This window comes from Phyllobates terribilis, unplaced genomic scaffold, assembly GCF_046119375.1.
Source record: "Phyllobates terribilis strain yellow unplaced genomic scaffold, ASM4611937v1 Scaffold_4__5_contigs__length_816908805, whole genome shotgun sequence".
Classification (NCBI taxonomy): domain Eukaryota; kingdom Metazoa; phylum Chordata; class Amphibia; order Anura; family Dendrobatidae; genus Phyllobates; species Phyllobates terribilis.
The window spans coordinates 261,122,045-261,139,103 of record NW_027362764.1 but is presented as its reverse complement, the minus strand read 5'-3'; positions in this window follow the sequence as shown (position 1 = coordinate 261,139,103).

Sequence of the window (17,059 nt, the reverse complement as noted above, 5' to 3'; positions counted from 1 at the left end):
AGTAGAGACAAAATGCGAAAAGAGAAAAAGATCCTCCAGCAGTAGCCAAAAATATATTAAAAGGTGAAATTTATTAATCTCATTAAAAACTGTAGTAGCAGGTCACAACATGGGGTCCATGAGAAACAGAACAACGTGTTTCAGCTTATCTCCTTAATCATGGTATGACTACTACGTAAGAGAAATTAATGGAGTTAAGGTCAACTCTGGTGTTCTGCTCTGGTGCTTTTGGCTATCCTCTTCAGTGTAGGAGCCAGAGCCTTCTCCAGCCCTGGATCCCACACTAAAGACAGTAGCCAAGAAAGCAGAACATGACTGTCTTCCAGGTAAACCAGGATCTGGACTTGAGCAAGTGCAAAATTCATAATAACAGGAGCCGTTCCCATATGCCTACCGCCGGGAGCTCGGCTTCACTGGCTCCCTCTCTCACTCATCGGTTCCCATGACATGAACAGAAGGTGCCGACGGTTGCAGTGTCTTCCTTATCTGCCAGTTACTGTGGCCAGTAAGGCCCTGCAATAAGCAACAAAGAATATTGGACCCATAATCCATATACTGATAGTATTAAACTCATATTTTTGGATAATGAAGTGGCTATTGATGCAGCTTGTGATTTTTCTGTGGCCCAGACCAATTGATCGATGTGGAAATTATACATTGCAACGAGTCCAAATGCCTATCTGTATCCAGCAGCCAATAGCATATGCTTCTGTTTAACCCTTTTTCATTTTTTTCTTGCACAGCAGACACTTTGAAGTGATTTTAGGTGAATAATTTCAGTACACATCAACCTTCTGTTGTTTTGCTAATGGAAAATTGTTGTGCTGTGTTCATTTTCGCATCAATTTCCTTAAGATGAATAGTCTCCTGGATGTCTGTAACAACCATTGGGGATAAAAACGTTTTTGTCCCCATCGTCCCCCACTCCAACAATCCCAATTCTTTAGTCGCTTCTGCACCAACTCATGTATACTGTTTTTTGCTGGAATATGAAGGTCTGGAAATTGAAAAAGCAAAACTGTCTCATTTCTTCAATGGCCCGTTCACTATTGTAATTCTAGTATTCCATTGAATACATCATGTTGGACAAAACACACAGGCGTTGCACAGAGTAGCAGTGTTCTACCACCTGCCATACTTGGAAGGACACTACGCATTGTACGGCAGGGTAAGAGTACTCAATTGTTTGCAATAATGGTAATACTAAATCTATCTAAGGAAACTGCAAAGTTTCCTACTACCAGAGTGTAGTGCATTGATGACAGCAGGGCTGTGGTGTCAGTAAGCCAAACCACTGACTCCTCAATTTCCCTGACTCTGACTCCCCAGCGCTGCCTCACTACTCAGCATGTACATAAAGTGCAGCACAGATTCATCTCAACTAAAAGCCGAGATCCTTAGATCAGGAGCAGAACTGACATTTATAGGACATTTCATAACTTTCACAAACTCTTCTGAAAACATTTACAGCACATTCTGCATTGTACTACTGTACCCAATTTATTATATATTTTAGGAGTCTGAGTCAGTCCATTTTATGCCGACTCCACAGCCTTGGATGACAGACACATAACCTGTCATGTCCCATCAGATAGCCTGCTGCCTGTTTTCAATGAATACTTGCAGAATTGTAAAAGCTGCTGTAAACGTCAGCCCTGGAGGAACTGTGAAGGCTGCAGCCCATGAACGGTTGCTGAAAGGTTATGTCAAGGCAACACTGCAGCCTGTTACAAGACCACTGGGGAACACAGCACTCCGAGACCATCAGTGCTGCCAGCAGAGCCCTTCATAGGGATTGCTGGGGATCCCAGTAGTCAGACCCCCAGTAATCAGTAAATTATCCCATACGATAGAGGATGAACTCCAATTGTGGGAAAAACACTTAAATTTGCTATAATCATAAAGAGAATTAGGTGAGAAATGATCAATGATAGTTCTCAAGAGAAGATGGTCAGTGATGTAGCCGACAGTCGGATAATTGTCACTAGGCAAAACGTTCCATACACAACTGTGTCACAGTGTTGAATCCATAATCTTCCTGTCAAAAAGACAGACCTCATTACAGTCAATAGGGTCTGCCGGTAGTGCCTGTCAAAAACTATCCAAAAGAGCATCATGGCATCCATTAGTAACAAAACTCCACAATGCAGGTATGAACATAGCCTTAAAGACACTGCATCCTAAAGGGATGTTAAAACCTCAGTCCTGACCGGTTTAATTCTGCTCCGTGTGCTCTAGGAAACATAGTGACCAACCCACCCCATAATTTATGTGCCTTTGTTTATTCTCCTCCTTTACAAGAATGTTTTTTCTTTTTTACATGGCTTATGAGGGTTTGCTTTTTTACAAGATGAACTGTAAATTTGAATGATACTGTTCTTTTTTACTATATAATATACTACAAAAAATGGGATAAATTCTAAATGGGATAAAATGTTGAGAAAATACAATTCTGACATTTATTGGTTTCGTTTTCACATTGATACCAAACCTGCAGTTTTGGTATAGTGAAAATCTGAGAAAATATTATTTGCATAATAATTTGGAACAGCCCGGATGACATATGTTGTGACGTCTCCGGATGTCATGTCACTGGATGTGATGCGCTTGCGGTCCATTGGGCTGGCTTGCGTTCCACGGTCTGTTCCCGGCTGCTATGTGCGGCCGGATGTGACATCAATGGATGTTGCGTCACCGATAGTGACGCTGCTGCGGTCCACACACTGGGTGTGCGTTCCACATGCTACTCCAGTGCTTTCTACAGCAGCATGGACACCAGGTATGTGAACTTGATGATACACAGTGGTGGTTATTAGCATATTACTCCTTCTATTGGACATTGAAATCATTGCATTATGCTCCTGCTATATCTGAGCCAATATATAAACCCTGCACTATGACTGATAATTGCTTCACCAGAGTAGTGGAGACAGTCATGTTCCTTGAGTTAGAGAACAGCCTAGCTCTATGTATGCTATAGTTCAAGTCCCCTGATGACTCCAGTTGGAAGAAATGAGTCGGGACTACAGGGAAAGCACAGGGCTTAAAAGTGCAGTGGCTAGATGTGGACTGCCATTGCAAGGGCTGAAACAAGGGGTGTCAGGGGCAGCACAGACCCTATAGGGAGATATTAGGGGCAGATATACACGCCTCATCCCTGGACTCTGACCTGCCTCCCCTTCTTGGAGAACTCCTCTTGGTCCCGTAGATGTTCTCATGGGTGAGGACGTTCCTTTACTAGCACTGTTTATATTTGTTTAAATTTGTGAGTATTCTGGCTGTATGTGTCCACCAACACCATTGATAGTTTTTACCAGTCTACTCTTCTTTAATGCTATTTCCTCTTGTCCTTCCAAAACTGGTTGGACACTGTTAGCAGCCATTGCTCTGGTCGGGTCAACACACACCCCCGACTGACCACTGCCTGCTTATCATTTAGGAGATCTGGGTCCCTGACCTGATATGGTTTTAGGTCTATTTGGGTACAGACCGCGGCTGTCTCCTCTATTTTTGATCTTTTAAATATCATTTATTTTAACTAAGTCTATTAAAGGTTAAGTATTAATTGTCTAGTTTACCCTTGCTGTAACGGATTATCTGACTGGGTATTCATTGTGTCTGATTTAAATCAGTCTCTTTGTGATACTTTCTCAGTTTTTATTTTTACCATTTTCTTCTTTCAAAATATTTTTATTGATTTTCTATTAATAAAACAGGGATCATAAGGAAAGAAAGCAACACAAAACAAAATATTTTAATGATTGATATAAGGTGTATTTTTACCATTTTGTTACTTTTTTTTTTTTTTTAAGAGAACTCAGCTACTGAAAAACTGCAATTCTTACACTTGATTTTTTTTCTATTTACACCATTTACCTTGTGGGTTAATGTTATGACAAACAAAGGGCTGTGATTCAAATTTTTTTTTTTTGCTTAATTTTTAGTCCCTCTAGGGGACTTGAACTTGCAAACGATTGATCACTTGTTCAAGGTACCACAATACTACTTTAATTATCAAAATAACTTTCTCCCATGAAGAGAAGTATATTGTTTGGCCTTTCAGGCGGACTAAGATAGCAGGCTCTTCCGGCTGTCCTGACAATTGATCACCATCCCATTGCCATCTTCGCGCAGGGTAGGAGGGGGTGTGAGCTGGAGTATGGCTTTAACAATCGCAATTGTCTAGGCACCCTGGCAGCGTTGCATTCCAAAATGTTTCAAGGAATCTCTCAAACAAAGAGGCACAAATATAATTACCAGGATTAAAAGAAAACCCATTCCAGAATCAGTGGACCAGTGGCTTTTGGAGGCAGTGAGCAGTTTAAATTAAAAAAATCCATTAAAAGGTCTTCTATGAAGTGAATCTGTCATCAAGTTTGACCATACTGAACTGTGTATATGCCCATGTAGACCATGTACAGTTGAATTTACTGGTACATTTATGTTGGACATGCATTTCCTGAATATTGTCAGTGCAGTGGGCGTGTGACTGCACTTCACGGAACTGCCACCTCATGTTAAAATTCCTAGCACCGCAACAAAACCACCATCAACACAGAAGTACATCAACAGGACCATCATCAGTACGGGAATATAGTAATAGAAGCACCATGAATGCATTAATACAGCAACAGCACCATTAGTACAGGAATACAATAGCAGCAGCACCGTCAATACATGAAAATAGCACCAGAATATCAGTACATTAATACAGCAACAATAGCAGCATCAACACAGAAGTACGGCAACAGGACCATCTTTAGTACATGAATACAGCAACAGAACCATCATCAGTGGAGGAATACAGTACCAGATACACTATCGGTACAGAAATTCAGAACCACAACCATTGTCGGTGCAAAAGTACAGTACCAGAACCACGATCATAATTAAATACAGTTCCAGAACCATCATCAGTATTTGACTACAGCCCCAACCATAGTGATCAATTGTAAAGTCAGGTCAGTCCCCATCATACATTTGCACCGCATGAACCCACAACTTTCTATCTAACCTTAAGGTCACATTCACACATTCAGTATTTGACCTCAGTATTTGCAAGCCAAAACCAGAAGTGGTGCCCATGTTTCTGTTCTACTTTTCCTCTGATTGTTCCAACCCTGATTTTGCTTTACAAATACTGATGAACGTGGTCTTACAATGATAAGGAGATATTGTGATTAGTTAGCAGCCATCATCAAACTTCGTATCATAAATAAATGTTGACATACATGTACCTTTACAGGGAAAGTCTTCACTAGTTGGAGTTGTTTCAGGCCTTCTCCATCTGGTCCAAACGCTTGTAATGACTTTTCACAGCCACAACTCTTCTCTGCAGAATTCCTTCTACAATCTTCGGCATCACATCCTTGCATGCTGCCTTTGAAAATAAATGTCATTATGGTGCCCCCTGAATTAAAATATCCACCCATGTTGTGCTCCTCAATAAATGCACTTACTATTTTACTTACACAAAATATGCCTGACTCTACACTTTCCCCTTTATGGTACATTACCTCTCAACTAGAACTGTCACACCTCCCTTTCTTATGAACTAAGACTCCATGGATTTTTATAAGTATTTGTCTCTAGTTAAGGTTGTTACCTTCTTTCTAAAGAATATTTCAATAAAAGACCTTTTTTTTAAAAAAAAAAAAAAAAAAGAAAGTTCGGGACGCTGGACACTCCTTTCCTTCTGATCCTTCTCCTATGGCTCTGCTGGCTTCCGAGCGCAGAACTTCTGACATGGGTGAGCTGACTTTTCCATTTTTAATGACTGCCACACTAGCAACCTTTTAAGTTATGACTGCCATGCGGTATGATGACCTCATCGTACCCTTGAGTCACATGACAAGACACTATATGTCAGGACAGGAAGCTGATTAGGGCTCCTCTTCCCCGATCTGCACATATATTCAGAATTGAATTTGGGGAACTGGATCTGATCTTGTGGCTTCCCTGGTTCGCTGAATAGGCTAAACATCAGGTTTAGAAGACCTGGGTGAAGTGGCCAAATTCCACCCCCGCATTACACCTCTCATCTATATACAGCCTCCTCCTATTGTACATCACTCCTCATCAAAGTAAGAACGCTTTCAAAAATAGAAGTCTTAATAGTTTATTTATAAAGCAGGTGAATAAAGAAAAATCAAATTTAATATTTAGTGTAACCAACCTTTGCCTTGTTTGATCTTCCATGGATGTAGGCTTGAACAAACTCTTCAGTCTTTTCCTGAAATCGCATACAGACTTCATGTTGAGATCAGGGCTCTGTGGGGCAATATCATCTCTTCCAGGACTTCTAGTTTTTCTTTACATAGAACATAGTTCTTAATGATACTGACTGTATGTTTGGGGTTGTTGTTTTGCCGCAGAATAAATTTGGAGCCAATCAAATACCTCTCTCATTGTTTTAAGTGATGGCTAAGTATCTGCCCTTATATCTCAGTCTTGAGGACACCAAGAAATGGGCAGTGTAGAAGACATATAGTTACATAGTTACATAGTTTATAAGGCCGAAAAAAGACAAGCGTCCATCCAGTTCAACCTATTTCTTGTGCACTGCAGCTATTCCGCAGCGTTGATCCAGGGGAAGGCAAAAAAAAACCATGCGGTATAGGCCAATTTACATCATTGAGGAAAAATTCACTTCCAGACACCAATCTGACAGTCAGATTAAATCCCTGGATTAATTAACTATCACTAAGCATAAGATGTAATTTTATTGTTCTCAAGAAAGGCGTCCAGGCCTCTCTTGAACTCATTAAGTGAGTTGGACATCACCACTTCCTCTCCCAGAGAGTTCCAGAGTCTCACGGCTCTGACTGTAAAGAATCCCCTTCTATGCTGGTGCAGGAACCTCCTTTTCTCCAGACGCATAGTGTGCCCCCTCGTCTTTGTCACCATCCTTGGTATAAACAGGTCATGGGAGAGATCTCTGTACTGCCCCCTGATGTATTTATACATGTTTATGAGGTCTCCCCTAAGCCTTCTCTTTTCCAACGTAAATAGGCCTAATTTTGACAACCTTTCTGGGTATTCTAGTCCCTCCATTCCCTTTATTACCTTAGTCGCCCTCCTTTGTACCCTCTCTAGCTCCAATATGTCTTTCCTGAGCACCGGAGCCCAGAACTGTGCACAATATTCTAAGTGCGGCCTTACCAGCGCTTTATACAGAGGAAGAACAATGTTCTCATCATATGCCCCTATTCCTCTTCTGATGCATGCCATGACTCTTTTTGCCTTCGCAGCTGCTGCCTGACACTGGGCACTCCAATTTAATTTGCTATTAACCAAGATGCCCAGGTCCTTCTCCATGTCAGATTTCCCCAACGGTTTCCCATTTAATATGTATGGGTGACTGCTGTTTTTCTTTCCCATGTGCATGACCTTACATTTATCGGCATTGAACCCCATTTGCCATTTTTTGGCCCAACTCCCCAATTTATCTAAATCCTCCTGTAGCTGTGCCCTATCCTCATCTGTATTAACTACTTTACAAAGTTTAGTATCATCTGCAAATATTGCTATTTTACTATGCAACCCTTCCACTAGATCATTAATAAATATATTAAATAATATAGGGCCCAAGACAGACCCTTGAGGCACCCCGCTAGTAACCCTGACACACCCTGAGCTTACTCCATTGATAACCACCCTCTGCTTTCTATCACTCAGCCAGCTATTTACCCACTTGCACACATTATCCCCCAGACCAAGCATTCTCATTTTATATACCAACCTTTTGTGTGGCACGGTATCAAACGCTTTCGAGAAGTCAAGGTATACAACATCCACTGACTCTCCCCGGTCCAGCTGTGAGCTCACCTCCTCGTAGAAGGCGATCAGGTTTGTTTGGCAGGAGCGATCCCTCATGAATCCATGTTGATATGGAGTTAGACAGTTATTATCATTAAGATATTCTACAATAGCATCTCTAAGAAATCCTTCAAACAATTTACCCACAACAGATGTTAAGCTTACTGGTCTATAGTTCCCAGGGTCACTTTTAGACCCCTTTTTGAATATTGGTACCACATTTGCTTGGCGCCAGTCTAGTGGGACAGTCCCTGTCCATAAAGAGTGCTTGAATATAAGATACAGCGGTCTGTCTATCACATTACTTAATTCTTTTAGTACCCGGGGGTGTATGCCATCTGGGCCTGGTGACTTGTCTATTTTGATATTATTTAGGCGTTTCTGAACTTCCTCCTGGGTTAGGTGGGTGATATTTAGCGGAGGGTTTACTTTATCACTCTGCATTTCCTCCGATAAATTGTTTTCTTTTGTGAAAACAGTGGAGAAGAAGCTATTGCGTAGGTTTGCTTTACCCTCATCGCCCTCTATGATTTTACCCAGGTTATTATTCAATGGGCCAACTCCATCAGTTTTAATCCTTTTACTGTTTATATAGTTAAAGAACAGTTTGGGATTCGTTTTACTTTCCTTGGCAATTAGTCTCTCTGTCTCCTCTTTTGCTATTCTTATTTGTTTCTTACAGATTTTGTTTTTTACCCTATAAGATATTAGCGCTTCCTCGCTGCCTTCTTGTTAAGTTTACCGAAAGCCCTTTTTTTTGTTTTTCATTGCCCTCTTGACTTCCTTATTTAGCCACATTGGCTTCCTCCTATTCCTAGCCCTTTTATTCCCATAAGGTATGTACCTTCTACAGTGACTATGTAGGACTGTTTTGAAAATTTCCCATTTTCTATCCGTGCTCCTATTACTAAAGATACTATCCCAGTCTATAAGGTGAAGGGCATCTCTTAGCTGATCAAACTTTGCCCTCCTGAAGTTCAGTGTTTTTGTGACTTCCTTGCTGGGCACCCTACTGAAGCACATGTGGAATTGTATAATGTTGTGGTCACTATTTCCCAGGTGCCCCCCAACCTGCACCTCAGTTATTCTGTCTGGCCTGTTAGTTAATATTAAGTCTAAAAGGGCCGTCCCTCTAGTTGGTTCCTGCACAAGTTGTGACAAATAATTGTCTTTGATAATTGACAGAAACCTGTTTCCTTTCTGAGATCTACAGCTTTCGGTTTCCCAGTCTATATCGGGGTAGTTGAAGTCCCCCATAATAATCACCTCGTTATTTTTTGCTACTTCGTCTATTTGTCTCATTAATAGACTTTCCGTGGCTTCTGCTATATTTGGTGGTTTATAACAGACTCCTATGATAATTTTATTATTGTTTTTTGCCCCATGTATCTCCATCCATAAGGACTCGATCTCCTCATTTCCCTCCCATACATCCTCCCGTATTGTAGGCTTTAGACTCGTCTTTACATATAGACAGACTCCATCCCCTTTCCGATTTCTTCGATCCCTTCTAAACAGACTGTAACCCTGTAAGTTAACTGCCCAGTCATAGCTTTCATCTAACCATGTCTCGGTTATTCCCACTATGTCATAGTTACCTGTAGATATTTCTGCTTCCAGTTCATCCATCTTGTTTGTCAGGCTTCTGGCATTTGCTAGCAAGCAGTTTACACGATTTTGTTTTGTTCCAATCTTCTCCCTGTGGATTGTCGCACCTTCTTTGTCGCACTTCATATCTTTCATTAGTATGTTCTCTGGTTGCATGTTCGTGTCCAGCGTTTTTCTTCCCATCCCCTCTTCTTCTAGTTTAACGCCCTCCTGATGAGTGTTGAGAGTCTCCTGGCGAATGTGTGTTTCCCGGGTTTGTTGAGGTGTAGTCCGTCTCTGGCAAGGAGTCCGTCATAGAGGTAATTCACACCGTGGTCCAGGAATCCAAATCCTTGTTGTCTGCACCATCGTCTCAGCCAGTTGTTCACCTCAAGGATCCTGTTCCATCTCCTGACGCCATGCCCGTCTACTGGAAGGATAGAAGAAAAAACTACCTGCGCATACAGTTCTTTTACTTTCTGCCCCAATGCTTCAAAGTCCTTGCAGATTGTCGGTAGGTCCTTCTTTGCCGTGTCATTGGTGCCAACATGTATCAGAAGAAATGGGTGGACATCCTTGGAACTGATGAGCTTCGGTATCCTATCGGTAACATCCTTGATCTTCGCCCCTGGGAGGCAGCATACTTCTCTTGCGCTTATGTCCGGTCTGCAGATAGCTGCTTCTGTTCCTCTCAGTAGTGAATCTCCCACCACCACCACTCTTCTTCCCTTCTTGGCTGTCCTTTTTCTTGTCGCTTCTGGGTGTTTCTGAGTGCTCTTTTCTTTTTTGCTTGCTGGTAGTGCCTCATCCTTAGGTGTGCCATCTTCGTCCTCCACAAGTCCTTGGAATCTGTTTCTCAGTTGTGTGGTTGGTGGTGTCTCCATGGTCTTCTTGCTTCTTTTGGTCACTTGCCTCCACTTGTCTGCCTCTGGAGGTTCTCTGACGCTTCCTTCACTTTCTGTGACCAGTAGTGACGCTTCTGTTCTGTCCAGGAAGTCTTCATTTTCCTTGATGAGTTTTAATGTCACAATTCTTTCTTCCAGTCCCTGCACCTTTTCTTCTAAAAGAGAAAGTAGTCTACACTTCTGGCAGGTGAAGTTGGTTTCAGCTTCTGGTATATCTGTGAACATGTAGCACATGTTGCAGTTCACCATGTAGGTTGTCACATCTGCCATGCTGCTCCTTGTCCCTGCTTACTTGATGTCTGTCTTCTTTCTTGTGATACCCTAGGATAAACAAATTAAACAAATTGGCAACTGGAATATGCAAATTGTCCTCTTCAAGCTTCAATCCCTGGTTTGGCAATGCTTTCCAAGCAGCTGGTCCCGGCTGTACCCAACGATCTTCTAGCTGAAGGAGACTCTTCGCTTTTTCCAGAAGGCACCTGGAATATGCACATTGTCCTCTTCAAGCTTTAATCCCTGGTTTAGACCATAGACACAGTAGTCTGCCAAAGAAACAGTGCTGCAGATAAAAAGAAACATTTTGCTTACTTTCCTTCACAATTGAAAGATGTTCAGCATTGTCATTAGCTCAAAACAGGCAGCAACCAGTGGGCCCAAGCTACACTCATCTGCTGTTTGGAGAAGTCTGGCTGTTTGGGTCTTCATGGAAAAATTGCGGCCAAAAACCATACCATTGATATGGAAACAACGCCAGGTGACTCAACGATGCACGAAAACATAGGAACTGGAGTGCAGAAAAATAGCAGGTGCCCAGAACAGAGGAGTCAAAATATGTTGGCAGTAACGGAAGGCAGTTTGTTTGCTGAATGGCTGGCGAGTGGTACACTAATGAGTGTCTGCAGACAACAGGGAAGGTTCCTTTAAAGTTTGGGGCTGCATTTCAGCAAATGGAGTTAGGAATTTGTCCTCAAGATTAATGGTGTCCTCAATACTGAGAAATACAGGCAGAGAACTACCTATTATACAGTACCATCAGGGAGGCATCTGATTGGCTCCAAATTTATTTTGAACCTGGACAGCGACTTTAAACAAACAGCCAATGTCATTAAGAACTATCTTAAGCGTAAAGAAGAACAAGGAGTCCTGGAACTAATGATATGGCCCCCACAGCCCTGATCTTAAAATCATTGAGTCTGTCTGGGATTACATGAAAAGACAGAATGATTTGCACAAGCAACATGCACAGTAGATCTGTGGTTAGTTCTCCAAGATGTTTGGAAAGTCCTCCCTGCTGAGTTCCTACAAAAACTGTGTGTAAGGCTATGTGCCCACGATGCAGAAATGAAGCAGAAAAATTCTGCTTCATTTCGGCATCTCCTTGGCTGGAAAAACGCGTGCGGAATTTGACATGTGTTTTTCACGCGTTTTGCACATGCGGAATTGCCTTGCGTTTTCTAATGCATTGTAGATGGCAATTCCGCATGCGTAAACGCACAAATAATGGACATGCTGCGGATTTTTGAGTGCATCAAAAACGCTGCGGATGGCCATTGAAAGTGCGGAATTTCATTGGGGACCATGGGGGAAGGATTACCAAGCATTTCCGCTGCAAAAATTCCGCAGCATAAACGCTAGAAAAACGCATCGTGGGCATGCAGCTTAAGTGTACTTAGAAAAATTGATGCGATTTTGGAGATCTCAGCGAATATTGATTTGATTTACATTTCTGTTTTGCTCACTCGCATTGCATTTTGTTAATCGATATAAACTATTAACACTTCAATTTTTTTTAGAGCATTTTTACATTGCAGCATTTTTTGCTCACCTGCCTAAAACTTTAGTACAGTGCTGTATATACAGACCCCATTCTGCTGAACATTATTCTTCCTGGTTACCAGCATACACGAGCACTGCTGCTTCCTGGTATGAGCTTCGCCCTGGACCTTCCAGTCACATCATCCCTCACAGGAGCAGTCTTGACCAGTGTAGTGCAAGAAAGAAGCAGACTACAGGGCCGTCAGAAAGAGGATGCAGCCAGGGGATACCGTAAGTAGGTGTTGCACTGCAGGAAACCTCGTCAAATGACTGCATTGTTGCTCTGACGGTTATGTACTCTGCTTCTCCACTATGTTACGTTTTCCACCGGTGTAATCCCGCATATCCAATGAGGAGACAGCAAACAGAAACACAGCCGTCTATTCACTGAATATCATAGAGAACAAAGTGAATTCTGTAAAAAAAAAATCCAAAAAAGTAATACTGAAGGATAAAAGTGTGAACCAAACAGAAAATTAGATATACTGTTAAAAAAAAAAAGTTTATGGTCTATGTCCATAATTTATATCACTTTATAAAATCGTCAGAACTTGAGGGTATGTGCACACGATGCAGAAATGAAGCAGAAAATTTCTGCATCATTTCTGCATCTCCCTGGCAGAAAAAACGCATGCAGATTGTGCATGCGTTTTTCCTGCAGAATACATGCGGATCCACATGCAGATTCACATGCGTTTCCGCATGCAGATTGACAAGCGCTTTCCAGGCGATGTTAGCATCACCTGGAAAGTGCTTGATAACTAGGTCACACTATATAAATCCATGCAAACAGCATGGATTTATACAGTGTGAACCGAGAGAGTGTATATACTTACTTCCGATGGCCCGCGCTGTCCTGCTCACTCCGTTCTCCCGGCTGCCGGCAACTTTGAATTGAAAGACCTGCCGACGTCAGCGTCACGTGACCCGTCACATGACTCTGACGTCACCGCAGGTCCTACAACTCACTGCAAGTGCCGGGAACCAAGCGGGAGCGCTGCGCGGGCCGACAGAAGGTAAGAATACATTTATTTTTTATTTTATTCTTCTTTTTACAGCTTTTTTAATGGTACCTGGGTGTGGATGAGACTCTCCTCTCCTCCACACCCGGGTACCATCCGCACATTAGAACGCACCAATTACGCAAGTACAGATGCAGTCTTGCGGAATTGGCGCGTTCTAATGCAAGTCAATGGCGGCGAAATCGCCGCGTTTCCGCAAAATTAATTGACATGCTGCGGATTTTTGACCGCAGCGTTAACGCTGCGGAAAAATCCGCATCATGGGCACAGCACATGCGGATTTCCATTGGGGAACATTGCTGCCCTTCTACCATGCGTTTTTCATGCGTTTCCGCGGCGTTTACGCAACTGCAAAAACGCCGCGGAAACGCATGAAATACACATCGTGTGAACACAGCCTGAAAAAGCAAAAATCTGGTTTTACATTAGCAAATTGAAATCTGGTATATATGACCTAGGAATAACTTTTTAATACCTTTACATATCCCAATATTTCTAAAACTGTATTTTCGTGATACCTTAACATTAATTTAAGTATTGAATTTATTAAAACATAACTGACATAAAATATGGAAATATTTGCATTTTTCGAACTTTAAATGTGACTGCACATGAAAATAGATAATTAGTAATTATTTTGTGCAGTATGACTAACAATTCCCATATGTCTACTTTATGTTTGCTATCATTCATTATTTTGGGACACTAGACAGATTATAAATTTAGCAGCAATTTTTCAAAAACTTGTCAGAAACCTATTTTTTTCAAGAGCCGATTCAATTCTCCATTGTCTTTTTGAAAGGGCTGCATATTAGAAACCCCCACAAAACACAGCATTTAAAAAAAAAAAAAAAAAAAAAAGTACACCCCTTAGAGTATTCAAATTAGTATATAGAAAACGTGTTAACTCTTCATGTGCGTTATTTGAATGCAAAGTGGAATGGAAACATGAAATATTCCAATATAAACAATAGACACAACCAGGGGTGGATTAAGAGTAGCAAGGGCACCGGGCAGTTTAGAAGGCGCGGCCCCCCCCCCCCTACACCTGATTTATCACGTGACATGTCACATGATCCCCTGTGATAGATCATGTGATAGTTCACGGGAAATTAATTTGGCACAATATTAATTGTGCTGCCCCATCTGAGAGCAGCACAATATAGGGGCAGATACCCTGATTCCAGCGATGTGTCACTTTTTCAGCTGCTTGTTGTCATTTTGAGAAAATCACCGTTTCATCTGCTGCAGATCTAGCAGCTCTCTGAATGCTGCGCTCTGTATAGCCCGCCCACACCACTGATTGGCAGCTTTCTGCCCATGCTCAGTGTACACAGAAATCTACTGATCAGTGATGGGGGTGGGGTCCTACAGAACTTACTAGTTAATTACCTTCTGACAAATCAATGATTTTATCAAAACAACACTAAGCAGCCCAGTAAGTGACACATTACTGGAATCAGTGCCTCTAACCCTACATTATGCTGCTCTCAGATTAGGTGGCAAAAACCTGATGACAGATTCCCTTTAACCCCTTAATAACATCTGACGTACTAATACGCGTCTGTGCCCTGGGACTTAAGAGCCAGACCCGTATTAGTACGTCATATCTTTAATGCGGCACCGTGACTTAAGTCGCGGTGACAGCATTAAAGTTACGGTGCCATCCTACCTCTTGATAGATGGAGTCATCATCCCGGGGGCTGTCGCCGCCCCCCCGCACCAGCGATCGCTGTGATTGGCTGTTCAAATCTGAACAGCCAATCACAGCATTTCTCACTGTTTCCGGCAATGTGATTGCCGGAAACAGTGATCAGCAGCCTAGGATCGGTGCTCCTAAGAGCACCGATCCTAGGCTGTTGCTAGGACACCCCAGCCCTGGCCCCAGACTGCTATGATCGGTGCGATCGCCGATCACATCGATCGCACCGATCGTAGCGCGACCGCGCGGTGACAGGGCGGTCATGGGGCGGTGACCAGCTTGTGACCTGCCTGTCACCGCCCCATGACCCCCTGTAATGTGATTCAAGCCCCCAGACTACTGTGATTGGAGCGATCGATGATGACATCGATCGCTCCAATCAGAGTACCTGAATACAGGTGACCAGGCGGTCACAGGGAAGTGTCACCTCTCTGTGACCCCCTGTGGTGCGTGCTCTGCTCCAGCCATGTCTGATTGGTGCAATCAGTGTCACCAATCAGATGGCTGGGGCACAACATGCACCACAGGGGGTCACAGAGAGGTGATACCTCCCTGTGACCGCCTGGTCACCTGTATTCAGGTACTCTGATTGGAGCGATCAATGTCATCAATGATTGCTCCAATCAGATTACCTCCACCTGTCACCACCCCATCATCACCCTGTGACCGCCCTGCAGACCCTCACACTTGGTGAGGATTTCTACAGAGCGATCACATCTGATGTGTCTGTGCTGGGCCTTGTAGTGCCACAGAATATTCTGTGACACCACAAGACCATCTTCTCACTGTTCCAGTCGCTGCTGCTGCTTCTGCTGCTCCTGGATCTTCTGTTCCAGCGTCCTGGATCTTCTGCTCCAGCTCCTGGATCTTCTGCTCCTGACTTGCTGTGATTCCTGCTCCAGAGCCTGCTGCTGATCCTGCAGAGAAGACTTTGGTAAGTCTGTTCTCCCCTCATCCACCCCAATCCCCCCTCCCCCCTCTTCCCCCCCCCCCCCCTTACCTTTTTTTCTGCGTCCTGCAGCGGTCTCCAGCTCTGGTCCGAGTTTCCAGCTCCGCTCCCGGTCACCAGCGCCGGGCTCCTGGTCTCCTGCTCCGGGCTCCCGGGCTCCTGCTCCGGGCTCCCGGTCACCAGCGCCGGGCTCCTGGTCTCCTGCACCGGGCTCCTGGTCTCCTGCTCCGGGCTCCTGCTCCGGGCTCCTGCGCCGGGCTCCCGGGCTCCTGCTCCGGGCTCCCGGTCACCAGCGCCGGGCTCCTGCTCCGGGCTCCTGCTCCGGGCTCCTGCGCCGGGCTCCCGGTCACCAGCTTCGGGCTCCTGGTCACCAGCGCCGGGCTACTGGTCTCCTGCACCGGGCTCCTGGTCTCCTGCTCCGGGCTCCTGCTCCGTGCTCCTGCGCCGGGCTCCCGGTCACCAGCTTCGGGCTCCTGGTCACCAGCGCCGGGCTCCCGGTCTCCTGGTCACCAGTGCCGGGCTCCCGGTCTCCTGCTCCGGGCTCCCGGTCTACTGCTCTGGGTCTTCTGTTCCAGTCCTGCTGACCCTTTGGTAAGTCCATCTCTGATCTCCCCTCATCCACCCCAATCCCCCTCTTCCCACTCCCCTGTCTTTTTACCCCTCTTCCCACTCCCCTGTCTTTTTACCTCCCTTCCCACCCCAATCTGCCTCACCCCAGTGTCCCTGTTAATTCTTTTGCTTCTGATCTCCAGCTCCAGTACCGGTCTCCTGCTCCGGGCTCCTGGTCTCCTGCTCCGGGTTCCTGGTCTCCTGCTCCGGGCTCCTGCTCCGGGCTCCCGGTTTCCTGCTCTGGGTCTTCTGTTCCAGTCCTGCTGACCCTTTGGTAAGTCCATCTCTGATCTCCCCTCATCCACCCCAATCCCCCTCTTCCCACTCCCCTGTCTTTTTACCCCTCTTCCCACTTTCTCTCTTTTTACCCCCCTTCCCACCCCAATCCGCCTCACCCCAGTGTCCCTGTTAATTCTTTTGCTTCTGATCTCCAGCTCCAGTACCGGTCTCCTGCTCCGGGCTCCTGGTCTCCTGCTCCGGGTTCCTGGTCTCCTGCTCTGGGCTCCCGGTCTCCTGCTCCGGGCTCCCGGTCTCCTGCTCCGGGCTCCTGCTCCGGGCTCCCGGGCTCCTGCTCCCGGGCTCCTGCTCCGGGCTCCCGGTCTCCTGCTCTGGGCTCCCGGTCTCCTGCTCCGGGCTCCTGCTCCAGGCTTCT